Raw genomic sequence first — 7,564 nt, forward strand, 5'->3', positions numbered from 1 at the left:
CCTCCAGAGAGGAGAGTCCCTGGGGAAGGTCTGCTCGTGTGGCGTCTGTGGGCATGGTGGGACTGAAAACCATTAGCAGTGGGTGCTGCGGGTTCCCGTTAGGTGGTTGGGGAAAGCAGGGTCCCTGCATGTATAAGAAGTCTTTCCAAGAGAACCTTAGCCATCTATTCAAAGTTATGTAAGAATTTGAAGGATTCAATTCTTCTGTGACATAAAGTCATTTCGCATAGTGTCATATCTCAGTTGAGCAGGAGGAGAGAGGGTTGAAAGGAGTGAGGAGCCCCCTGGGCAGCTAGACAGTAAAAGGAAACTCAGCAGCAGCCTCCCCTGCCTGCTGTCCTCCCTGATGGCATGCATGCATCGCATTAGTAGCAGCATGCTGAGGGCCAATTTTAATTCCATTTGCCTCATTATTAACGTCAAAGACTCCTTCTTGGAATTTTTCTTAAGTTTATTTGGTTATATCAAGAAATGCCTCTTCAACATTGGAAGCAGTCTTAGCAGAAGATTCCATGAAGATGAGTCCATGTTCTCATGCAGACGCTTCACCTTCTTTCTTTACTTCTCTTCTAGATTCTAAGTCACTTTCATTTCTAATAAGTATAATGGCCATGTGGGAACTGGAATGCCAGCGGGCATCTTCTAAAAAGATTGTCAAGTGGGTGAATGTACCCGTCCTTGTAATATCATGCACTAGCAAAGCCCTTGCTGCATCTCTGTAGTATGGCCTTGTGATGGTACGAAAAGACGCTGGCCCTGCTGTATCCCATATCTGAAGTTTTATCTGTTTTTCATCTATAGTGATCATGTGAGCACCAGACTCTTCACCCAGGTGGTGCACTGGCTGAAATCTCTTGTCTGTGCGCAGCAGCGATAAGCGTGGTTTACCTGCACTGTATCCCTGATGATGAGGTCCCTGAAGAGGTCGGCAGGTGCCATGGTCACGGCCGCTCCGGGCCAGGATGCTGGGCTCCTCTTCCTGCTGCTGCACCCCTACGCCCCTCGCCCCGATGTCACTCAGGGTGCCGGTTCGAAAGGGCGGACGTCCCCCAGCAAAGCCATGTTTTAATCAAAATTCCATTTTGTAAAGGCAGAATAATCCCTATTCAATACTGCATGTTTGAACCTGTAATTAGATCCTCTCCCTGGAGATTTAAGATAAAAAGATTAAATTAAAACCAAAAAATATATAAATAATAGGTGCTATTTACATAAAGATTTTTTCATCTGCTACCAAAACTGGAACTAAATATCCAAAGGAGATATTTATCGAAATTTGCTTTTCCACAAATTTCTTCCAGAAGTGGCTGTTGTTTTCTGAGCACATGGGGGATGCTGACAGCAATGAGACGGTGCCAGGAGGGGCTGCCCGAAGGAAGGGGGGGCAGTGGCACAACCTACTGGGAGGCTGTCGGGCTGTGAGGTGAAGATCCCAACACCATCCCCGAGAGGCCAGGAGGGTTGTCTGGGTTTGCTGGGGCGTCTCCGCTGGTCCCAGCCTGCTCATGAGAGGTGCCAAGTGAAAGGCGTTCAAATGGAGAATGGAAAACGGGCTTCTTCCATTTCAGGGGTGCACGCTGACAGGTGGCTGAGATGGATCTTCGGGGCCACTGGGAACTGCAGTTGCTCCCAATGTGTCTGCTGAGCGGACTCCGCTGGGGTCCCTGTCAGCGATGCGTGCAGAGAGGGGGGGCTGCTGGTCAGTGCTCGGAGGCCCAGCCCCCCTTCCCGGGGCCGCCGTGCCAGCTGCGGCTGCCATGGGAGGTAGGGGGATGCCGGTGAGGGCGCGGAGGCTGTAGGGGTCCATGGGAGGGACAGGGGTCAGCGACTCCACGCTCAGCATGGCGGTAGTGTCCTCGTAGAGCAGGGAGATGGTGGGCTGCTGGGGGGATGAGGCTGGGAGACGGGTTGGCTGTGTCCACATTGGTGCTCCTTCCCAGGGTCTTGCTGGCCTGGACACCGGCTTCCGTCTCATGGATGATCACCGACTTGTTGGGAAGGTCAGGCTGAGACTGGTCTGGCACTGTGGGGTCATCTGGGCTGTGGAAGGGCGGAAGCTGAGCTGGAGCATCCTAAGTCACAGTGGTCGGCGCTCCTGCTGGCAGATGTTGGTGAAGGAGAGGACAGGGGCAGTGAGCTGTGCTGGTTCAGACACGGGGCCAGGGCAAAACCTGGCACCTTGCCCACGGATGTGAAGACAGTGTGCTGCACCATGGGGTCACTGCTGCCCTGGCAGCACTGGTCATAGAAGCGGAAGGGCATGTGCTGGGTGGAGGCAGAGGAGCCGGCTGTCATCCTCTACTCCAGTCACCTGCACGTCCTGTAGGACTTCAGGTGTCGGCTAGACGGGGAGGTCCAGGAGGGCAGCTATTCTCTGCATCTTCATTCGCCTGGCCTGGATGCGGCCCATAGCCAGGCGCAGCTTGGCAGTGATGCAGCGGATGTGGTTTGAGAAGACAAAGGCGGCCTGGAGAATGGGGAAGGGCTTGGCGTGGGGACTGGATGCGGGTGTGTGGATGGTGACATTCAGGGCGTGGCTGTCATCGTCTACACCCGTCACCTGCACGTCCTGTAGGAGGCCTGCAAACCTGACCACGCCCCAACCAAGCCTGGACACATCGGGCTCCACCAGACTCATCTGGTAAATGTCCACGGCTAGGAGCCGCTGGACCATGCCGCCATCCTTGGTGACCACTGCGCAGGCGATCCACTCGCTGCTGTTCAGATCCAGGACGTCGTCAGCTTTGATGAGGTCCTCCTCCCGTGTCAGCGGCAACTGAGTCTCGGGCTCACCTTGCAGCTGCAGCGACAGGGACCTGAGCATGAAGAACAGCCGGATGGCCCGTCGGGTCTTCTCCACATCACCGCAGGGCAAGCGCTTCACAAAGTCGATGCCTGTCGGCGGCGTGCCCGCTGGAGGCAGCAGGATGGAGGCATCCGTCATGAGGTTCTCCACGCTCATGGGCTGCACAGTCATGCTCCTGTACTCATCTTCCAGCATGTCTAAAGAAATTTCTCCTCCCTCATAAAAATGCCTCACAAGGTGAACACTTTCTTCTCTCGCGCTCTCCAAGCAGGCCAGGTGTATGTCCTTGATGATGCAGCCGGTGCTGGTCAGGACTTGCTGCTTTAGGAGCAGGCAGCTCAGCTCCAGCATTGCCAGCGGATCTTCCCGTCTGGCTGAGCAGCACTGTCTATTATCCTGATGAGTCTCTCGGCCAGTAGGTGGTTGTAGGGGATCTTCTGGGCTGCGTTTGGTACTGGGAGCTGGATTCGCTCTAGTTTTTCAGGATCCATGCCTTTATTCTGAGACATGGTGTAGAGGCGGCAAAGCACGAAGAGGGCATGGTAATCATCATCTGGGCTGTCCAGGGCCTGGCACACCATATCCAGGAAGGGTCTGCTCCACTGCACACTCCCGCAGCCCGAGGCGGCAGCACTCTCCTCATCCGCAGTGCTCTGCTCCTGCGCGGAGGTGCTGGCGGCCAACTCTGACAGCCTGCGCTCCATGATCACCGCCTCTCTCTCTTCAGCCTTCTCGGCATCGACTTGGGCATCCTCGGTGGGCCCTTTCTCCTCATCTTCTTCCTCCCCAACGTTTTGTCGTTGGGTCTCTTTTGCACCTGCCTCTTGCCCTTGTGCTTGTTTGTCTCAAGGGACCATTCTTGTGACTCAGTTGGTTTAACGAAGCACCGACTGCTGGGCTTGGCAGAAGTTCTCTGGACATCTTGCTCAGGCTTGGCAGACATCTCAGGCAGATCGCCATTCAAAATTGCCTCGGCTAGCGAGCACACCAGTGGTGCCTGATGTATGGTGAGGAAGACCTGTGACAGAAGATAGAGGGAAACCGGCAGGCTAATTTTCGGTCGCTCTCCTCCCTTGTCCTGATTCTGCAGTGAGTACACGTAGAGGGGGAGGAACAGCCTGGTAAGCAGGTGGTCGGTGAGCACATCACTGAGGAACTCACAGTTGATGAGGGTGTCGTTGAGATAGTGCAGGTGGTCCAAGTGCTCAGCCACCAGGCTGCTCCGTCTCCCCGGGTTCCCGTGCTCCTCACCCGTCTATCCTATCCTACACCCGCACACAGCTATCAAGTTTGATCACACATCTCCCAAGGAGCCAGAGTAAACTGGAGAAGTAAGGAGCAGCGGTTTCATCTCTGATATAGTGCAGCATGGCCTGGTTATCCACTTTGTAGACGTTCAAAGTTATGGTTCTTACAGCAATTCTAACCATGCTTTCAGGGTGACTAAAAAATTTGATGGCTTCTGTATACAGGGCAAAGTCATTCGTGTGCTCATTGTAAAAGAAATGGACAGTGTGGTTGTTTAGCTTTAGAGACAGTGTTTTCAGGAATGAGATATAATATGCCATAATATCCTCGTCGGAAAAGTCAAACTTATGCACAATGATGGAATTGACACGGTTATTGGAGAGCAGGTAGTAGAGTGAGGTCTCACGATTGATGTTATCAAACAGGAGGTTTAGGGTCTGCAGCAGCTGAGCGCACACGCGGCGGCCCGATCTCTGCCGCAGGAGGCGCAGGAAGAAAACAAACATGTTTTCCTGGAGGAAGAAGTCGAATACAGAGCTGTCATTCTAGTCTCCCCAGATCAGGATCTCGGTGATGGAGCGGATGGTCTCCACTAGTTGGTTGCGCTTCTGTTCTGTGACCGCACTTGGACCACCTGCACTATCTCAACGACACCCTCATCAACTGTGAGTTCCTCAGTGATGTGCTCACCGACCACCTGCTTACCAGGCTGTTCCTCCCCCTCTACGTGTACTCACTGCAGAATCAGGACAAGGGAGGAGAGCGACCGAAAATTAGCCTGCCGGTTTCCCTCTATCTTCTGTCACAGGTCTTCCTCACCATACATCAGGCACCACTGGTGTGCTCGCTAGCTGAGGCAATTTTAAATCTGTTTTCGGTCAAGACACGGAACCGATCACAGCAGACATGTTAAAAACATCATTCTAAGAGTTTCTCACGACAAGACTGTTCACAAATCCAAACTTATGCATGTCACAATTAGGCATGTGACTATGCTACCACTATATTCTGATAAAAATCATAATGCATATTTTCTCACCAAGTACAAATTTAGCATGTATGTTATAAACATTAAAATATCTGCTTCATTTTCAAAGTGCTAAAATGTGCATTTGATAAAATTTTCCCATAAGTAATTACTGAAGCAACATAAAACAACATTGGTTTACCAGGGAAATCCAAGTTTTCACTGCTTCCTTTTCTCTCCCTGTTCCATGTTTCCACCCCTTGAAAAAAATGTTCGTATCTTTTATTGTAAGTTAGGTAAAAGACTGCTTCTTAAGCAGACCAGTAAGGGAAGCAATAAAAGAAACATATCTATGGACAATATTACTTCAACCAGATTTTCTACCAAGCAAAATCCTGACTACTTCAAAATATTGGATATGAAATTTTATTCTACTCAATTAAAAGTGACAAATTCCTTTCACATGGTGCATGCATTTGAGTAGTAGATGTTGTTCAAACAACTGCTTGATAAAATTATGTATCATATGTATTTTCTTTATATAAGTGGTGAAATGTAGTACTGTACCTAATAGGAAAATTAGGATAACTGAGTTTATAGAATATCATATATTAATAATAAACTCATATTCTAACTATTTATTATTAAAACAGTTAAATACCTATTGTAGACTGGTAAGATTGAGCTGAGCTTTGTCTGTTATTTTGACAGCAACCTAAAAAAGAGAATCAAAGCATATTTAAGAATATATATTTTGGTGAATTAACACATATGAAGAAAATACTTGTTTCATTCCTAACTAAATATAATTTAGACATATTTGGTATTCAAACAATTGGGTGGTAAATTTGCTAATCTGGCAGACTTGAAATGTACTCTATTGACCAAAATATTTAACATATTTGATCCTAAATCAATAATACTAAGCCTTTGTAATTTCTTCCAAGTTTCTCATTTTAAAGCAAAAATCACCTTGAATCTCAATATTTTAGTTATAAATCTGACAAGCAACAATTAACTGGGGGGGGGTGGCTTATAAACTTGCAGTAAGGTAATCATTATATGAATAAAATTGTTCCATGAGTAGAGAGATTAGACACCCAAGCTCACTTACAGCAGACCGACAAAACAGATTTCAATGTCCTCTTCAGTTTCTGCCTAGTGTAGCCGGTATCTGAACACTCCAGGGTCATAATGAACAGGGAGGAATATGGCAATATTTGGTATACAGTAAAGAGAAAACTTATTTTAAAAACATTTTATTATTGAGGTTTTAAAAAATAACATCTTAGATCCAGTACACATTATGTAATTTAGAATGTTAGATATTTATTTAAATAAAACCTTTGACCCAACACAAAAATATATACATAATACACATATATGCAAATAAAAAATTTTACTATATAAAAGCACATAATTTAAAACATGGGATTTTAGAAGTCAAATTCTCTTATTAGCTATGAAAAACACCTCTATAACATTTGTTCAGCATGGTCTCTAAATGAATATAAACTAGTAAATGACTCTGCATATTTACACCCAATTTATCTTGAGTAATAATTATTAAGAACTTCTCCTAGCCCTGTTCCTAGGGTTTGTTAGCAATGGTAATCAGAAATGTTCTTCAGAAACCACATGAAAGGTAGAAGCCTAAGGAAGGCTCTTGTGCAGCACAACTAATTTCTAAGAGATCCTAATATACAAGGATGACTCTTTCCTAGATGTTGAGGTCAGCTTTTATGCCATGAGATATGCACCACTTACACATATGCCAGTGTTTACCATCCTGCAACTGTCACTGATCCTCCAACGTATAAGAAAGCTTTTTAACAAGACTCTGGAGAGATCTAAGGAAATATTAAAAGGCATCATGAAAACTTTCCTCTCTACCAGCTAGAGCATGTCTTGCCAATTTCACTTTGGCAAAATTTCCCTCCCCTATTGTTTTCTGTGAGTGATAATTTCCAATGTGAGGTTGTTCATCTGTGGCTGATGAGTTTCTACACTGAGGGATGTCTTGTCTGCTACTTGACTTAGTAGGTTGGATGTTTGGTTCAGTGTATCCATCCACAGATGGATGCTAAGAATAAGACTGTTGCTTCCTATGGAATGGAGCTCGAAGGATATTGAGGAATGACGAGAAAGAGATGGGATCAGGGGGTCTGAAGATCAGTGATAATAGACAACAGATGACTTGATTCTTAACCAGATCCAGCCTATATACTGCAGGGTGACAAAAGGCATGCATGCATTTCCACAGGAAACAGAGTGCTTATTTTTCAGTGCTCTCTTTCTTTGTACTTAACATAACCATTTGGGGTAAACATTCTCTTCCTCCCAGACTGTTCTACATAACAATCTCCATAGTTTAAGGCCTCCACCACCCTGATGCCAGCTGCCTCCCACAAATTCTGTGGGTCTTGTTTTAACCCTTGCTCCTACATTTTCCCCTTTTTATTTTATTAGCTGAGGTGACTGTGCCTGTCTTAGGTTGCCCTTAAGCTCTGAAGGAAGGGTCTTACCTGTCATTGGCTACCAGT

At 47.0% G+C, this 7,564-nt stretch overlaps 2 pseudogenes; both read right to left on the minus strand.

Annotated features, from left to right (window-relative positions):
- Window positions 1-90: 90 nt before the first annotated feature.
- LOC143681148 (ras-related protein Rab-2A pseudogene) lies at window positions 91-939 on the minus strand (annotated as a pseudogene).
- Window positions 940-1,206: 267 nt separating this feature from the next.
- Window positions 1,207-6,214, minus strand: LOC143680319 (protein CLEC16A pseudogene; annotated as a pseudogene).
- Window positions 6,215-7,564: the final 1,350 nt, after the last annotated feature.

This window comes from Tamandua tetradactyla, chromosome 4, assembly GCF_023851605.1.
Source record: "Tamandua tetradactyla isolate mTamTet1 chromosome 4, mTamTet1.pri, whole genome shotgun sequence".
Classification (NCBI taxonomy): domain Eukaryota; kingdom Metazoa; phylum Chordata; class Mammalia; order Pilosa; family Myrmecophagidae; genus Tamandua; species Tamandua tetradactyla.